This window comes from Triturus cristatus, chromosome 3_1 (genome assembly GCF_964204655.1).
Source record: "Triturus cristatus chromosome 3_1, aTriCri1.1, whole genome shotgun sequence".
Classification (NCBI taxonomy): Eukaryota; Metazoa; Chordata; class Amphibia; order Caudata; family Salamandridae; genus Triturus; species Triturus cristatus.
The window spans coordinates 402484154-402502324 of NC_140583.1; positions in this window are offsets into that span (position 1 = coordinate 402484154).

An 18171-nucleotide genomic window follows, 5' to 3' on the forward strand; every position below is an offset into this window, starting at 1 on the left:
CGCGCTACTTCCGTGAGGTGGAGAGCCTCCAGCGGCGCCTGTTCTGGGACGGGAGGCCACGCATTGCTCTGGCCAAATTGACGCTCCCGTGGTACGATGGGGGGGTCGCCCTCCCGGACATTAAACGGTATTACTGGGCCTCCCAACTAGCTGCAATTAATCATGGCCTTTACGGGCCCGCCTTGAACCCGGCATTTGAAATGGACAAGATGCTCCTGCCCGGTGGCGATTACAATCGAGCGCTCTACTCTGGCGCGCCCGACTCCCGTCTGACGGGACCGACGCGTGTCATGGTGCGTGTCTGGCACGCGGCTAATGCAGCTATGGGATGGAAGGACCGTTTGACCCGGGCGTCACCGCTATATGCGTCTGAGAGGCTGGGCTCCCTGTGGACATCGAAGGGCTTCGAGAAGTGGGACACGATCGGAATCAGCACGGTGGGAGATCTCTGGACGAGGGGGGGATTCAAAACCTTTGAGACGCTGCAGACGGAGTTTCAGCTGCAAGGCAGTGAGTACTTTCGGTACCTACAAGTCCGCCACGCGCTGGGCTCCGTCTTTCCGGATGTCGCGTCCATCCCGGAGTCTTCCCCCCTGGAGGACAGAGTGCTGGATGGCCATGTTCCAGACAGCACAATCTCCCTTATATATAAAAAACTGATCAACGACAGATCGTGCCTGCTGACTAGTCTCCGCGAGGCCTGGGTTGCCGACGGGCTGGAACTGGACGACGAGGATTGGATTTCCGCGGTGGCCTCTCCAAAGGAGGTGGCCATCCCGGCTCGCCTTCGCTTCGTCCAGCTTAAGATCCTTCACCGGGTTTACGTGACGGGGCCAAGGCTTCTACGTATGGGCTTTGCTGGTGACGGATTGTGTAAGCGTGGCTGTGGTGCTTTGGCAACTTTCATGCATATATTGTGGGAGTGCCCAAAGGTGGAGCGATTCTGGCGTGGTGTGCATGAGGTTCTGCGTGTGGTTACGCGTGTCGCGCTGTTGCCTGAAGCGAGGAGATGCTTGCTGAATGTGTGGGAACCAAATGACTATTCGGTCCCGCAGACGCGGTGGGTGACTCTGGGATACATGATAGCTAAGCGTGACATTGCTCAATTGTGGGGATCCCAGAGGCCCCCGGCGGTGTTGGCCTGGAAAGAACATATGGATTGGTGTATGTTTCGTGAAAAGGTGGTGTATGTGGCGAGGGGTAGGCCCGGGGCGTGGGTGAAAATCTGGGGCCCCTGGAACGCCTACCGCGGGGGTATTTGTGAGCCGCCACTGCTACCGGCTGCCTCGCCAGCTCCGTCCCCCTAGCCGACCCCCCTCCCTCAGCCGTGGGCACGTGGTTCCCCAGTCCCTGATCTACTCCCATTCCCCTCTTCAGAGTCTTGCTGCTGGTTGGGATCCCCCACTTACGGAGCACGTGTCGTCACTTTGGATTGCGGGTTGCCTTGCGGGTGCGGTTTTTTGTGTTGTTCTGTTTTGATAAAAGGAAACCGTATTGTGGGCTTGGAGTTATGCGGCCTGCGCTATTGATGTCTCCTGCTTTACCAATCTACACCGCCAAGAGACTCTTACTGTATGTATGTCATATGCTTTTGTCACTCTAGCGGCCGGCCGGGTGGTTGTAGGCCCATACCTGTAACTTTTTCAAAATGTAATAAACGGTTTCGAAAAAAAAAAAAATAAATAAAAAAAAAAATAACAAGATCAAAACAAAATTGTATCGCAAAGAAACGGCAGGCAATGCTACTTTGCACGCTACTAGTGCACATCCCCGGCATCTCATCAATAGCATTCCCTATGGGGAAATGCTTAGACTCAAAAGAGTCAACAGTGATGCTGTGACCCTCAAACAAGCCCAAACTGAAAGTAAGGTCAGATTTTTAGCAAGAGGCTATTCTTGGAAAACTATTGACAGCGCCATTGCCAAATCAATGACAGTAGAATGATCAGATCTGCTATGTGGCAATAAGCCAATCTATGACTATGAAACCCAAAGATCAACCGTTCAAAGGCCCAAACAATCCAACTTTAGAGTAATTCTAGAGATTAATAAACAACATAATGAAATTCGTAAGATTCTACAACGTAACTGGCCTTTGATACTGGATGATCCAGTCATAGGAGCAGATTTGCCCAACAATTTAACCATTACTTACAGTTAGGACAAGTCGATGTGAGACAGTCTAGTTAAAACTAACTCAGATGTGATTGACAATTGTAATTGGCTATCAACACACAAGGGTTTTTTCAGATGCAAGACATGCAAAGCCTGCCAGCATGCAATAAACACTCTAACATTTGTGACTCCCTTAAGCCCTAGGCAGTTTAAAGTCAACAAACTTCTTACCTGCTAAATGGAATATGTAGTGTATGCCTTGTGTGTCCATGTGGCCTCCAATATATTGGAAGTACCAAACTACAGGCACATAAACGCATATTACAACATCTGCAAGCAATTAGCAATTTGGACAACACTTATCCTGTAGCTAGACATTTCAGGGATACACACGATTCCAACAATGCCTTTTTGAAATACTATCTCATTGATTCTGTGCCAGCCAACCGTAGAGCTGGCAACAGAGAAGAGGCATTACGCAGATTAGAAACCAAATATATTCTATTAATGAATTCCAAACCGCCGAATGGTCTAAATGTAACTGAAGATCTTTATACTTGCATATGATAGTTATCAGCTATCAACTGTTCTTTCCAAGGAAAATCTTTGATATTACCATCAGATGTAAAAAAAAGATTGGGGGAAAAAAAAGAACATTTTCCTGGTTATCATCTGCCACGCTTGATGACTCTAACTATCTTTCCTCATTTTTACACAGTTTCTCACATTGTTAGCAGCATTCAGACTTATATTTAACTATTTATATATTTACATATTTATATCCAAATTTTATATGCATTTATCTATTTATTTATTTATTAGATGAACATGATCTGTATCTATAGAATGTGTAAGAACGCCTGTTTTTCCTTGGTTTTTACTTGATTCTATTTAAATTATCATTTGATGATATTTATATATTGTCTATATCGATGAGAAATGTTGCCAACGAGTTTTCTGAATTAAATTTTGGAGGCATAATGTGACATGCCCACGTCCTATATTCCATAGATATATCACTACATCAATATCCAGGCTGACTGCCGGCCTTTCCATTTGAATAGTCATAACTGATATGCTTGTGTCTTTTTAGATCAAGCATAAATTTATTTCCCCATCACGTTTTCTGACACCTAACATTCTCCAGTGCCTAAAGCTCAAAGGATATTCTTTAGTTCAGACTATTGGTGATGACATACAACAGTATGGTAGACACAAAAAATTAATTAATTTTGTATGTAAAATAACATTGTTTCCTTTTTAGCACAATTTTGTACACAGCACATTTGCACAGAAGTTTCCTTTTATGACAGTTTTTTGGATAATATTATATCTAGCCATTTGTTTAAGATACTTTGTACCGGTGATCCATATATATATTTTTGTTTAGAATCTAATTTACAACTTTTTATTAATACTTAGTTACAGGTAGATAAGTATTTTTGTGATACAGATACTGGAAATTACTAAATATAAACCAAAAAGAGAATATTCATCAACTTGATTAGCAATTCTACATTTAAGTACCTACTTGCATCCAAGGAATACTATGTATTTGATGATATACTATCAATATTTATAAAATGTATTTTATATCATACAGGCACAATTGCTACTAAATTTTAACAATTGTCTGTTATGTATTGAAATTCATATAGCTATGTGTATATTTCCATATTTATATTGTTTTGGAATTTTGGTTTAACATGAGTCAATACCAACTGTTTCAAGGGCTCAAAACTCAGAAAATATTACAACAAGCAAGATATCTTCTATTTCTATGACTGTCGTCAATGCACGTCATTCACTGTGTAAGCACTGTCACTTTAAATAGCAAGAAAACTATCGCAGCATTGTCATGTGATCAAGACTCTGTGTGAGTTGAAACGTGTAATGGCGACTGCTAAATAAAATAACAACAAGCGATTCCTGTAGTCCGTGTCCGTGAATTACCGCCAGTATTTGGAGCGTGACGGTGTGTGCAATATATATATATATATTTATATATATATATATATATCAACATAGGCTTCCCGTAACTGCCACACAATCTCAGTGCGATACAGAAGGACAGCACAAACAGGTCCTGGTAACAAAGGGCTTTATTTAGTTATTACAGAAAGCCTCATGGTTACGAAACCAGCAACAGCAAAGTCCAGGGGTGCATACAAAGAGAATGGCCTACGCGTTTCAGCTTGCGCCTTCTACTGGGTCAAAATGTGCTAGTAAGAGTGTCTATTTAAAGGGGAAGCATGCTTCATTTCCCCCTGCCACCAATTAAAAACAATGTCAGTTAATTAAAGGAGATACATTTCAATGTTTGTTTCTTATATGATTGAATAATAGGAACATGATTATTGGTAGCTTCTTTTACAGTGACAGAACTTTTCAAAAAATATATATACACTTGTAAAGTACACAAAAGAAAAGGAAACAGATGGAAGACAATCCTCTTCAGCTTATCCAAAAGCCAACTTTTGTTAATATACTACTGAGAATTCAAATAAAATCATAAAATTAATCATTTTGTCATACGATATTCTTTTGAATGTTTATAATCTCCCTAACCACAGAGTCTCATACTGTGCTATGCAAGTCTCTGAATTGGTTGTCTAATATGTGTCTCTACCCCTATAAGGCAAACTCTACAACTGCCTGTCTAGTGTTTCTATGATAACTATTGTTGCGGTTATTTATATATTTTCTTTGTTACGATACATAGTTCACTAATTAAAGTGAGATGTACTCACAAAAAGTGCATTGTGCTTATTCCCTAAACTACAGGGTAAGATGTATGAAGGATATTAAATGTTACTAACCATAAGGTACCTTATATTTACAAAAAGTGCATAGTGTCAAGTGCTTACTCCCTCAGGTAAGGGCCAAAAGTACAAAGAGGGGAGGAATTTCAGGACGGATTATACCCAATAGATGTATAATCCTCATTAATGCTGGTATATCTGTACTCTTTATATGAAAGGAACGGAAACTGTTTATATTTGGTCCATTCTAAAATAACTAAAGATACTTAATAGACCGACAAACCTAACTATACAGTTCAGGCTCTCCAATATATGTCAAAGTGCTTTATGCTTTGCGGCATGTGTTTAAAGTGCTTTGTGCCTGTCTATGAAAGCCTCATTACGTATTGTATAATGTCAACTTGACTCCAACCCATACGATAGTAAACATCAATTACTATAAATTCATTTTACATTACAACTCTTATACATACTTTCTAACCTTTATAAAATAAAATCCACCACCATCGATGATTTATGCCAATGTAAACACTACATACTTAATTCACTTCCTAAATATTGTCGCTAAAAATAGTCATTAATACCCAACTTACTCTCTGTAAAAAATGTCCAATGCATTGTTTTCATGTTCTCAATAGATGATTCAAAAAGAGTATTTAAAATCACTAGTTAGGCCCAATTATTTTAACATTCCTATACACAACAGAATGAGACTTATTATTTCCAACACAGGGAGAAAAATGATCAAAAAGAAAAATTATCTTTGAACAAAGAGAGGACTTAGACAAAGAAAATTCTTTGCTAGAGAAAATTATTCATCAACAGACAGTCCCATGCATGGTTATAAAACTCTCCACTACTCCTAATAATGGATTCATATTTCTTCATCACATTCTTCTAGAAGAGAAGATTTACAGAAAGGTGTATAATCTAGATCTGTATTTAGGCCCCAGGGCATCTCTGTACGCAAATTGACAATCCATCTAGATTCTGCATGCCTTAGAGTTAACTCTCTATCTCCTCCTCTGATATTAGCCATTATATATTCAATGCCACAGTACCAGAGTGTGTTCTTGTCTAAAATCCCTTCATGCTATTTCCAGATATGTTTAGCCATCACATATGTGAAGTCTTTATTTGATATGGCCCGCAAGTGTTGGAGGATGCGCAATTTGAGTTTGTTTACCATGCTGCCGATGTACCTTTGGCCGCATCTGCACTCTAACAGGTAGACCACATGTGTGGATTCACATGTGATCCTCTCCTTGATTACTTTTTTTGAACCTTGAATCGTAGTTATTTCTGACATATTGTGGCCATAATTACAGGCTTTGTATTTTATGAATTTCACAAAGCCTTTCTGTGATAACCAAGTTGTTTTTTGCTGTACACTCTTACTGGAGAAGTAACTTTGTGTCAATAAGTCACCCACAAACGGTACTTTTCTGTAAGTGATGTTAGCATGTTCTTTTATAAAAGGTTTCAATTCCTGATCTTTTTTAAGGACACTCCAATGTTTGTTGATTACCTGTTTCACCTTCTGATTTGAGCTGTTAAAATCCGTAATAAATGTCATTGGTTCCCCATTTGACTCAGATGACATTCTAGTGTCCTTAGGTAACAATAAATCCTTTCTCTTGGCATTGGTGGCTCTTTCACGTACATTTTCTAGGACTGTCATTGGATATCCTCTCCGGAAAAGATCTAGCATTGTGGTCACCTATTTTTCAAACTTCACTTCCTCAGAGCAGTTCCTGCGAGCCCGCAGGAACTCTCCTTACGGAATGCTACACTTCAGGGCTTTTGGGTGTGCACTGTTTGCTTGTAGAATGCTGTTACATGATGTGGTATTGCAGAAGAGGGTGGTGCAAATTTTCAAATTTTCGATGTAGACTCTTATATCTATATAGTCCACAAAGATTCTGCTATACATGTAGGTGAATTGGAGGTTGAGGGAATTAGTGTTTAAAGATGACAAAAAACATTTCAAATCCTCCTCACTTTTGCAAATGAGAAACAGGTCATCTACATAACGGACCCATAGCACCACCCTCTCCAAGTTGATGCTATTGCTTTCTGACCACAAGCATTCTGCCTCCCAAAAGCCCATGGTGAGATTGGCGCGAATGATGTCCCCATGGCAGTGCCTTGATTCTGCCTATTGAATTTTCCATCAAATACAAAAACATAATTATTGAAATTCCCCTTCAATACTGAGGGTCCCTGAGGGCCAACTAGCCCAACAGGTATCTCCAGTGTGCGCCAGAGAGCTGCCTTGCAGACAGGTATTCTGAGGCCACGCCCCTTTTTACACCTCTATGCAACGCAGCTCTGTGGCGCTTACTGGAGGTACCTAGTGGGCTAGTTTGACCCTAGGGACCCTTAGGATTCAAGGGGACTTAATCTCTCAACTTAGAACGGCCACAGGGCGCGTTTACACAGTGGTGAAGGGAGGGGACGGGGCCTGAGGTGACGTGTGCAAACAAGCCCTGTGGCGCGTTTTAAGTTGGGGAAATAATTCCCTTTCAATCCTGAGGGACCCTGGGGGCCAACTAGCCCACCAGGTGCTTCCAGTAAGTGCCACTGCTCTGCATTGCAGAGAGGTGGTGCAGGCCGTGCCCCTTTTTACACCTCTCTGCAATGGCGCTTACTGGACGTACCTAGTGGGCTATTTTGCCCCTAGGGATCCTCAGGATTCAAGGGGACTTAATCTCCCAACTTGAAAAACGGCCACAGGGCATGTTTACACAGTGGGGAAGGAAGGGGACGGGGCCTGAGGTGACGTGTGCAAACAAGCCCTGTGGCGCGTTTTAAGTTGGGGAAATAATTCCCCTTCAATCCTGAGGGCCCCTGGGGGCTAACTAGCCCACCGGGTGCTTCCAGTAAGCGCCACTGAGCTGCGTTGCAGAGAGGTGGTCCAGGCCGGGCCACTTTTTACACCTCTCTGCAACGCAGCTCTGTGGCGCATACTGGAGGTACCTAGTGGGCTAGTTGGACCCTAGGGACCCTCAGGATTCAAATGAACTTAATCTCCCAACTAAAAATGGCCACAGGGTGTGTTTACACAGTGGTGAAGGGAGGGGACGGGGCCTGAGTTAACGTGTGCAAACAAGCCCTGTGGCACGTTTTATGTTGGGGAAATAATTCCCCTTCAATCCTGAAGGTCCCTGGGGGCCAACTAGCCCACTAGGTGCTTCCAGTAAGCACCACTCCGCTGCGTTGCAGAGAGGTGGTCTAGGCCGTGCCCCTTTTTACATCTCTCTGCAACGCAGCTCTGTGACGCTTACTGGAGTTACCTAGTGGTCTAGTTGGACTCTAGGGACCCTCAGGATTCAAGGGGACTTAATCTCCCAACTTAAAACTGCCACAGGGCGTGTTTACACAGTGGGGAAGTGAGGGGACGGGGCCTGAGGTGACGTGTGCAAACACGCCCTGTGGCACGTTTTAAGAGGTTGTTTTAATCCCCTGCCCTATTATATACTAGGGGCTTACAGAGGAGGTCATGCTGATCACAGGGGGACCCCAACGCATAGTGTTCCCTAGTATATGTAGGCGTTTTCACTGTATTCTGAGTGTCTTTTAACATAGCACTGGCTCTAGGACTTGTCAGTCAGACTCAGTTACCACCAGTATCCGTCTGAAAAAGTTGAGGGTACAGGATGATTTTGCAACAAGGCTTCTTTCTGCTCTTCTGTTTGTTCTTTCTGCACGTTATCCTTCTTCCTGCACTTTTCTTCGTCTTTGAGGACTTCTGTTGCTTCTTTCTGCATTTCTTTTTTTTCTTTCTGTGCGTTTTTTCTTCTTTCTTCACATGTCCTATCTCTGTAGGCATAGTTAGAAATTAGCATTTAAAAAACCTTTGAAATTCACTGAAAAAACCATAGATTTCAGGCACGTTATAGTTAGGAATTAGCATTTAAAAAACCTTAGAAATTCACTGAAAAAACCATAGGTTTCAGGAGCGTTATAGTTAGCTGGACTTTTCACTCGTACAAAACCATTGAAATTCCCCCGTTATAGTTAGTTCAGCTAACTATAACTCGCGCGCCCGCAATGCACTGCTGATGACGTCACATATTACATCACTCATGACATGGTGTCCACACAAAATTTCAGTTGGTATGTCAAAATAACATTATTGTTTGGCTGCGATATATCGATGATCTTTTTGTCATATGGTCAGGGTCAGAGCAGTCTGCACTCTATTTTGTCAAAGCCTAGAATGACAATTCTCTAAATATACAATTGACAGCAACTATCAGTGCTGAGTCGGTCAATTTCTTAGATATGCAAGTCTACATTAAAAATAACAAGATCAAAACAAAATTGTATCGCAAAGAAACGGCAGGCAATGCTACTTTGCACGCTACTAGTGCACATCCCCGGCATCTCATCAATAGCATTCCCTATGGGGAAATGCTTAGACTCAAAAGAGTCAACAGTGATGCTGTGACCCTCAAACAAGCCCAAACTGAAAGTAAGGTCAGATTTTTAGCAAGAGGCTATTCTTGGAAAACTATTGACAGCGCCATTGCCAAATCAATGACAGTAGAATGATCAGATCTGCTATGTGGCAATAAGCCAATCTATGACTATGAAACCCAAAGATCAACCGTTCAAAGGCCCAAACAATCCAACTTTAGAGTACTTCTAGAGATTAATAAACAACATAATGAAATTCGTAAGATTCTACAACGTAACTGGCCTTTGATACTGGATGATCCAGTCATAGGAGCAGATTTGCCCAACAATTTAACCATTACTTACAGTTGGGACAAGTCGATGTGAGACAGTCTAGTTAAAACTAACTCAGATGTGATTGACAATTGTAATTGGCTATCAACACACAAGGGTTTTTTCAGATGCAAGACATGCAAAGCCTGCCAGCATGCAATAAACACTCTAACATTTGTGACTCCCTTAAGCCCTAGGCAGTTTAAAGTCAACAAACTTCTTACCTGCTAAATGGAATATGTAGTGTATGTCCTTGTGTGTCCATGTGGCCTCCAATATATTGGAAGTACCAAACTACAGGCACATAAACGCATATTACAACATCTGCAAGCAATTAGCAATTTGGACAACACTTATCCTGTAGCTAGACATTTCAGGGATACACACGATTCCAACAATGCCTTTTTGAAATACTATCTCATTGATTCTGTGCCAGCCAACCGTAGAGGTGGCAACAGAGAAGAGGCATTACGCAGATTAGAAACCAAATATATTCTATTAATGAATTCCAAACAGCCGAATGGTCTAAATGTAACTGAAGATCTTTATACTTGCATATGATAGTTATCAGCTATCAACTGTTCTTTCCAAGGAAAATCTTTGATATTACCATCAGATGTAAAAAAAAGATTGGGGGAAAAAAAAGAAAATTTTCCTGGTTATCATCTGCCACGCTTGATGACTCTAACTATCTTTCCTCATTTTTACACAGTTTCTCACATTGTTAGCAGCATTCAGACTTATATTTAACTATTTATATATTTACATATTTATATCCAAATTTTATATGCATTTATCTATTTATTTATTTATTAGATGAACATGATCTGTATCTATAGAATGTGTAAGAACGCCTGTTTTTCCTTGGTTTTTACTTGATTCTATTTAAATTATCATTTGATGATATTTATATATTGTCTATATCGATGAGAAATGTTGCCAACGAGTTTTCTGAATTAAATTTTGGAGGCATAATGTGACATGCCCACGTCCTATATTCCATAGATATATCACTACATCAATATCCAGGCTGACTGCCGGCCTTTCCATTTGAATAGTCATAACTGATATGCTTGTGTCTTTTTAGATCAAGCATAAATTTATTTCCCCATCACGTTTTCTGACACCTAACATTCTCCAGTGCCTAAAGCTCAAAGGATATTCTTTAGTTCAGACTATTGGTGATGACATACAACAGTATGGTAGACACAAAAAATTAATTAATTTTGTATGTAAAATAACATTGTTTCCTTTTTAGCACAATTTTGTACACAGCACATTTGCACAGAAGTTTCCTTTTATGACAGTTTTTTGGATAATATTATATCTAGCCATTTGTTTAAGATACTTTGTACCTGTGATCCATATATATATTTTTGTTTAGAATCTAATTTACAACTTTTTATTAATACTTAGTTACAGGTAGATTTTTGTGATACAGATACTGGAAATTACTAAATATAAACCAAAAAGAGAATATTCATCAACTTGATTAGCAATTCTACATTTAAGTACCTACTTGCATCCAAGGAATACTATGTATTTGATGATATACTATCAATATTTATAAAATGTATTTTATATCATACAGGCACAATTGCTACTAAATTTTAACAATTGTCTGTTATGTATTGAAATTCATATAGCTATGTGTATATTTCCATATTTATATTGTTTTGGAATTTTGGTTTAACATGAGTCAATACCAACTGTTTCAAGGGCTCAAAACTCAGAAAATATTACAACAAGCAAGATATCTTCTATTTCTATGACTGTCGTCAATGCACGTCATTCACTGTGTAAGCACTGTCACTTTAAATAGCAAGAAAACTATCGCAGCATTGTCATGTGATCAAGACTCTGTGTGAGTTGAAACGTGTAATGGCGACTGCTAAATAAAATAACAACAAGCGATTCCTGTAGTCCGTGTCCGTGAATTACCGCCAGTATTTGGAGCGTGACGGTGTGTGCAATATATATATATATATTTATATATATATATATATATATATATCAACATAGGCTTCCCGTAACTGCCACACAATCTCAGTGCGATACAGAAGGACAGCACAAACAGGTCCTGGTAACAAAGGGCTTTATTTAGTTATTACAGAAAGCCTCATGGTTACGAAACCTGCAACAGCAAAGTCCAGGGGTGCATACAAAGAGAATGGCCTACGCGTTTCAGCTTGCGCCTTCTACTGGGTCAAAATGTGCTAGTAAGAGTGTCTATTTAAAGGGGACGCATGCTTCATTTCCCCCTGCCACCAATTAAAAACAATGTCAGTTAATTAAAGGAGATACATTTCAATGTTTGTTTCTTATATGATTGAATAATAGGAACATGATTATTGGTAGCTTCTTTTACAGTGACAGAACTTTTCAAAAAATATATATACACTTGTAAAGTACACAAAAGAAAAGGAAACAGATGGAAGACAATCCTCTTCAGCTTATCCAAAAGCCAACTTTTGTTAATATACTACTGAGAATTCAAATAAAATCATAAAATTAATCAATTTTGTCATACGATATTCTTTTGAATGTTTATAATCTCCCTAACCACAGAGTCTCATACTGTGCTATGCAAGTCTCTGAATTGGTTGTCTAATATGTGTCTCTACCCCTAGAAGGCAAGCTCTACAACTGCCTGTCTAGTGTTTCTATGATAACTATTGTTGCGGTTATTTATATATTTTCTTTGTTACGATACATAGTTCACTAATTAAAGTGAGTTGTACTCACAAAAAGTGCATTGTGCTTATTCCCTAAACTACAGGGTAAGATGTATGAAGGATATTAAATGTTACTAACCATAAGGTACCTTATATTTACAAAAAGTGCATAGTGTCAAGTGCTTACTCCCTCAGGTAAGGGACAAAAGTACAAAGAGGGGAGGAATTTCAGGACGGATTATACCCAATAGATGTATAATCCTCATTAATGCTGGTATATCTGTACTCTTTATATGAAAGGAACGGAAACTGTTTATATTTGGTCCATTCTAAAATAACTAAAGATACTTAATAGACCGACAAACCTAACTATACAGTTCAGGCTCTCCAATATATGTCAAAGTGCTTTATGCTTTGCGGCATGTGTTTAAAGTGCTTTGTGCCTGTCTATGAAAGCCTCATTACGTATTGTATAATGTCAACTTGGCTCCAACCCATACGATAGTAAACATCAATTACTATAAATTCATTTTACATTACAACTCTTATACATACTTTCTAACCTTTATAAAATAAAATCCACCACCATCGATGATTTATGCCAATGTAAACACTACATACTTAATTCACTTCCTAAATATTGTCGCTAAAAATAGTCATTAATACCCAACTTACTCTCTGTAAAAAATGTCCAATGCATTGTTTTCATGTTCTCAATAGATGATTCAAAAAGAGTATTTAAAATCACTAGTTAGGCCCAATTATTTTAACATTCCTATACACAACAGAATGAGACTTATTATTTCCAACACAGGGAGAAAAATGATCAAAAAGAAAAATTATCTTTGAACAAAGAGAAGACTTAGACAAAGAAAATTCTTTGCTAGAGAAAATTATTCATCAACAGACAGTCCCATGCAAGGTTATAAAACTCTCCACTACTCCTAATAATGGATTCATATTTCTTCATCACATTCTTCTAGAGGAGAAGATTTACAGAAAGGTGTATAATCTAGATCTGTATTTAGGCCCCAGGGCATCTCTGTACGCAAATTGACAATCCATCTAGATTCTGCATGCCTTAGAGTTAACTCTCTATCTCCTCCTCTGATATTAGCCATTATATATTCAATGCCACAGTACCAGAGTGTGTTCTTGTCTAAAATCCCTTCATGCTATTTCCAGATATGTTTAGCCATCACATATGTGAAGTCTTTATTTGATATGGCCCGCAAGTGTTGGAGGATGCGCAATTTGAGTTTGTTTACCATGCTGCCGATGTACCTTTGGCCGCATCTGCACTCTAACAGGTAGACCACATGTGTGGATTCACATGTGATCCTCTCCTTGATTACTTTTTTTGAACCTTGAATCGTAGTTATTTCTGACATATTGTGGCCATAATTACAGGCTTTGCATTTTATGAATTTCACAAAGCCTTTCTGTGATAACCAAGTTGTTTTTTGCTGTACACTCTTACTGGAGAAGTAACTTTGTGTCAATAAGTCACCCAAAGACGGTACTTTTCTGTAAGTGATGTTAGCATGTTCTTTTATAAAAGGTTTCAATTCCTGATCTTTTTTAAGGACACTCCAATGTTTGTTGATTACCTGTTTCACCTTCTGATTTGAGCTGTTAAAATCCGTAATAAATGTCATTGGTTCCCCATTTGACTCAGATGACATTCTAGTGTCCTTAGGTAACAATAAATCCTTTCTCTTGGCATTGGTGGCTCTTTCACGTACATTTTCTAGGACTGTCATTGGATATCCTCTCTGGAAAAGATCTAGCATTGTGGTCACCTATTTTTCAAACTTCACTTCCTCAGAGCAGTTCCTGCTAGCCCGCAGGAACTCTCCTTACGGAATGCTACACTTCAGGGCTTTTGGGTGTGCACTGTTTGCTTGTAGAATGCTGTTACATGATGTGGTATTGCAGAAGAGGGTGGTGCAAATTTTCAAATTTTCGATGTAGACTCTTATATCTATATAGTCCACAAAGATTCTGCTATACATGTAGGTGAATTGGAGGTTGAGGGAATTAGTGTTTAAAGATGACAAAAAACATTTCAAATCCTCCTCACTTTTGCAAATGAGAAACAGGTCATCTACATAACGGACCCATAGCACCACCCTCTCCAAGTTGATGCTATTGCTTTCTGACCACAAGCATTCTGCCTCCCAAAAGCCCATGGTGAGATTGGCGCGAATGATGTCCCCATGGCAGTGCCTTGATTCTGCCTATTGAATTTTCCATCAAATACAAAAACATTATTATTGAAACAGAAGGACATCATTTCGAGGAGCATGTTGGTATGGCTCAATAGACTCAATGATCTAGATCTCATAAAATATTTGCATGCCTTTAAGCCATCTGTGTGAATAATGGAGGTGTATAAGGAAACCACATCAATTGTGGCCATGATGTAATTTGATTTCTGTGGGAATATGACACAGAAAGTTTTATTCCATAAGATGACCTAGATGCGTTTCGATGGCGAACCGCCTTGATCACTACATCAGGCACCATTGGATTTTCACAATATATGGTGAACACTCTTAGTTGGTTGTCACAGCAAACATTCTAGTTAATGGGCATAGAAGTTTCTACATACCACAACAGACATGACTGTGCATTAAATCAATAAATTATTATCATTGTTATAGGCAGAGACCATATCAGCACAACAATAATTTAAACAAAGTGATTTCCAATACTAAATTATAACAATTTAAAAACACTGTGAACGAATACTCACAGTTACATTGTTGCGCGCTTGAGCTCGGTTAGAACAAAACATGAGAAAAGACTCAATTTGTTTCTCACTCTATTCTGTCCTCATGGGTACAGCATTAACCAACTACACATATATACTAGTGATAAACATAGTATTGTATACATTTTAGGGAAATCCCAAGTCTGTGCATGTACGGGCACAAGTCTGTCACTTATACCAGAAGTAATGCAAAATATGTGGGGATGTTGCGAAAAATGTCCTTATATCAAGATACAATTTATAACGGATAGAAATGAGAAGAAAGGAAGTGAGGTACTGCCCAAGTGGGCTAGTGGGTCGGTCTATCTCATAGCAGATCTTATTGCTTGTATATGTCGCACAGAGCCCTTAGTCACGAACTGTGGGAGATTATAACTAACTAAGGAGTGAAAAATGTGTAAAAGAAAAAATATTGTGACGTGAAAGATGGACCTAACGCTTAGGAATAGGGTCTGGAGCGGGACAAGCGGTCAAAATGCTACAGATGTACATTTAGTGCCTCATCTGCATTCAGCCCATTTGGGATTTTAGAATTGAGCAGGATGATGTACCTCGATTCTAGTCTCCTAAGTGTCAACTGCCTGTTCCCTCCCCTACGGTTTTTGGGGACTGTGTCAATCACAAAGAAGGAGAGATCTTGAGTATTTCCTCCGTGACATGAGTCTATTTGTCTGGCGACTGGGTAAGTAGGGTCATCATTGGCGATGGCACTAAGGTGCTGCAGTATACGGACATGAGCGGGGTGAATGGTACTACTCAGGTATTGTTTGACACATGTACACTGGAGGACGTAGACAGCAAAGTGTAGCTGCCACGAATTTCAAAGGGGGATTGTCTCAAAGGCATTTGGACTGTTCTTATATTAACACCATGCTTGCATGCTTTGCATTTAAAGCATTTATGAAACCCTCTCTGTGGTTTGAGCTAATCTGATCCCTTCTCAATTGCTGGCGCATTACATACAAGCTCTTGGTGCATTGATTTAGCTCTTCTGACTGTTATAGGAGGTGCTCTTGCACAGGTAGGGCCAATAACTGGGTCACTGCGAACTGATCACCATTGCCTGTGTAGTATCTTGCAGAGGTTTGTATGGTATACATTAAAGCCTGTAATGAGTCTAGGTGTATCTGTTTGACTATTGGTACTTTTGTTTTTACCTTTTAGTGGAAAAAACAGATCCTCTCTTTTGATGTTAACACTTTTAGCTTTTGCAGTAGCTAAGGTTTCAACGATATACCCTCTACGCTCTAATCTTTGAAAGAGGTTGTCCGTAGATTGTTTCATCCCTTCTTTGGTGCTTCATGCGGAGGCAATCCGCATATGGGATGCTCTCCTTGAGACTAGTGGGGTGGAAGCTACTAGTGTGGAGGATCGCATTGCCGGAGGTGGGTTTTCTGTAGGCCCTAGACTGTATTTTGTTGTTCTCTACATACATTTCAAGATCTAAAAATATGGACTCTTGACTGGTGTTGCATGTAAAGGATAGATTCAAGTTGTTATCATTTAATTCTTCTGCAAATATCCTCACATTTTCCTGGGATCCCTGCCAGAGAATAAAAATATCATCTATATATCTAACATACCGACTGACATTTTCTGTCATAGATTTTTTTCTGCGTCTTCATGAGTACTTGCTCCTCCCACCAGCCCATATGCAGATTCGCATTACTGGGGGCGAAGCAAGTACCCATGGCTTTGCCCTGCAAGTGTTTGTAGAAGAGTTTGTCAAAAATAAAGATATTATTGTCTAGGCACCATTCTGCCATTTGTAACAATATCATTGTGTACTGGTGCAAATGTATTAGTCTTTTCCCCAGGTAATAGCTCAAAGCGTTTAGACCATCCTTGTGTCTTATGCTAGTGTATAGTGTATTTATATCAAGTGTCATTAGTACAAAGTCTTTTTTTCCATGATATGTCGTAGATTTTCGTCAAGAAATCTCCAGTGTCTCTAATATGTGATGGAAGTTCACAGACAGAAGGCTGGAGAAAATGATCAATATATCTTGATGTATTCTCAAAAAGTCCCCCTATGGCCACTATGATTGGTCTTCCTGGGGGATCAGTGGCATTTTTATGGATCTTTGGTATTAAATACAGTTGGGGTGTCACCGGATAATTGTTTTCTAAGAATTCAAGTTCTTGTTTTGAAATTAGTCCCACACCTCTCCATTCGCAAAGAGCCTTGTGGAAATTTTCTTTGATTCTAAAGATACTGGTAGGGCTAATGCGGCTGTAGCATTCTCTGTCTTGTAGCTGTTTTTGTGCCTCCATGTTATATTTGTCCAGTGGCCATAGGACCACGTTGCTGCCTTTGTCGGACCACCGGACAACTATGACTCACCTGAGCAAGGTCTCGGTGGAGACCGAAACGTGTAGGGGTTGCTGGCTTGCTTAAAATAAAACATCTGTGGAAAAGCACGACGGAGTGGAGTAAATTAATGGTCGGATAACTGCGAGTGCATAACGAATCAAAAGCTTAAAGAATACGTAACGGTGAGGCTCTGCCGTGCCTTAGTGCACCGCCAAAGAGAGCCTGAAAACCGGGACAGAGGGCCACAGATGGAAACAATATATATATATATATATATATATTTATTCATATTTTATTGAGCATCTCTGAAAAAGATCGGTAGATGCTACAGGTCAGATTTCTTGAGCACTATGTTTTCAACCTTGTTGGCTGTACACGTGGACCTGCACACCATGGCACTTGTAAATAAAAAGTTTCTGCCCAATAGCGATATGGCCTAAACTCCATGGTACTTGCTAAAATACCTTGCCCAGCAGGGGTATCCACATGGCAACAGTTTATCTTTTACTAAAAATGCTTTCAGTGCAGACCCACACACTCATATAAAAAAATTACGAGGCATCTGAAATGCTTTACAGTGCGTATTCCCGTACTGAAGTAGGGACACACTTACAAACATCCTTCAATAATGTTTAATGATATGGGCCATTAACATTGAACCTCAAGACACAGTGGGCACCACAATCATTTAAGCAAAGAAATTGGCCCAGGCAACCTTTTATTTGATTAAAAACCAAACCATGACTGGTTCTCCATTGAAGAAAAAAGCCTAGATAGACACAAAAAAACAGGAAG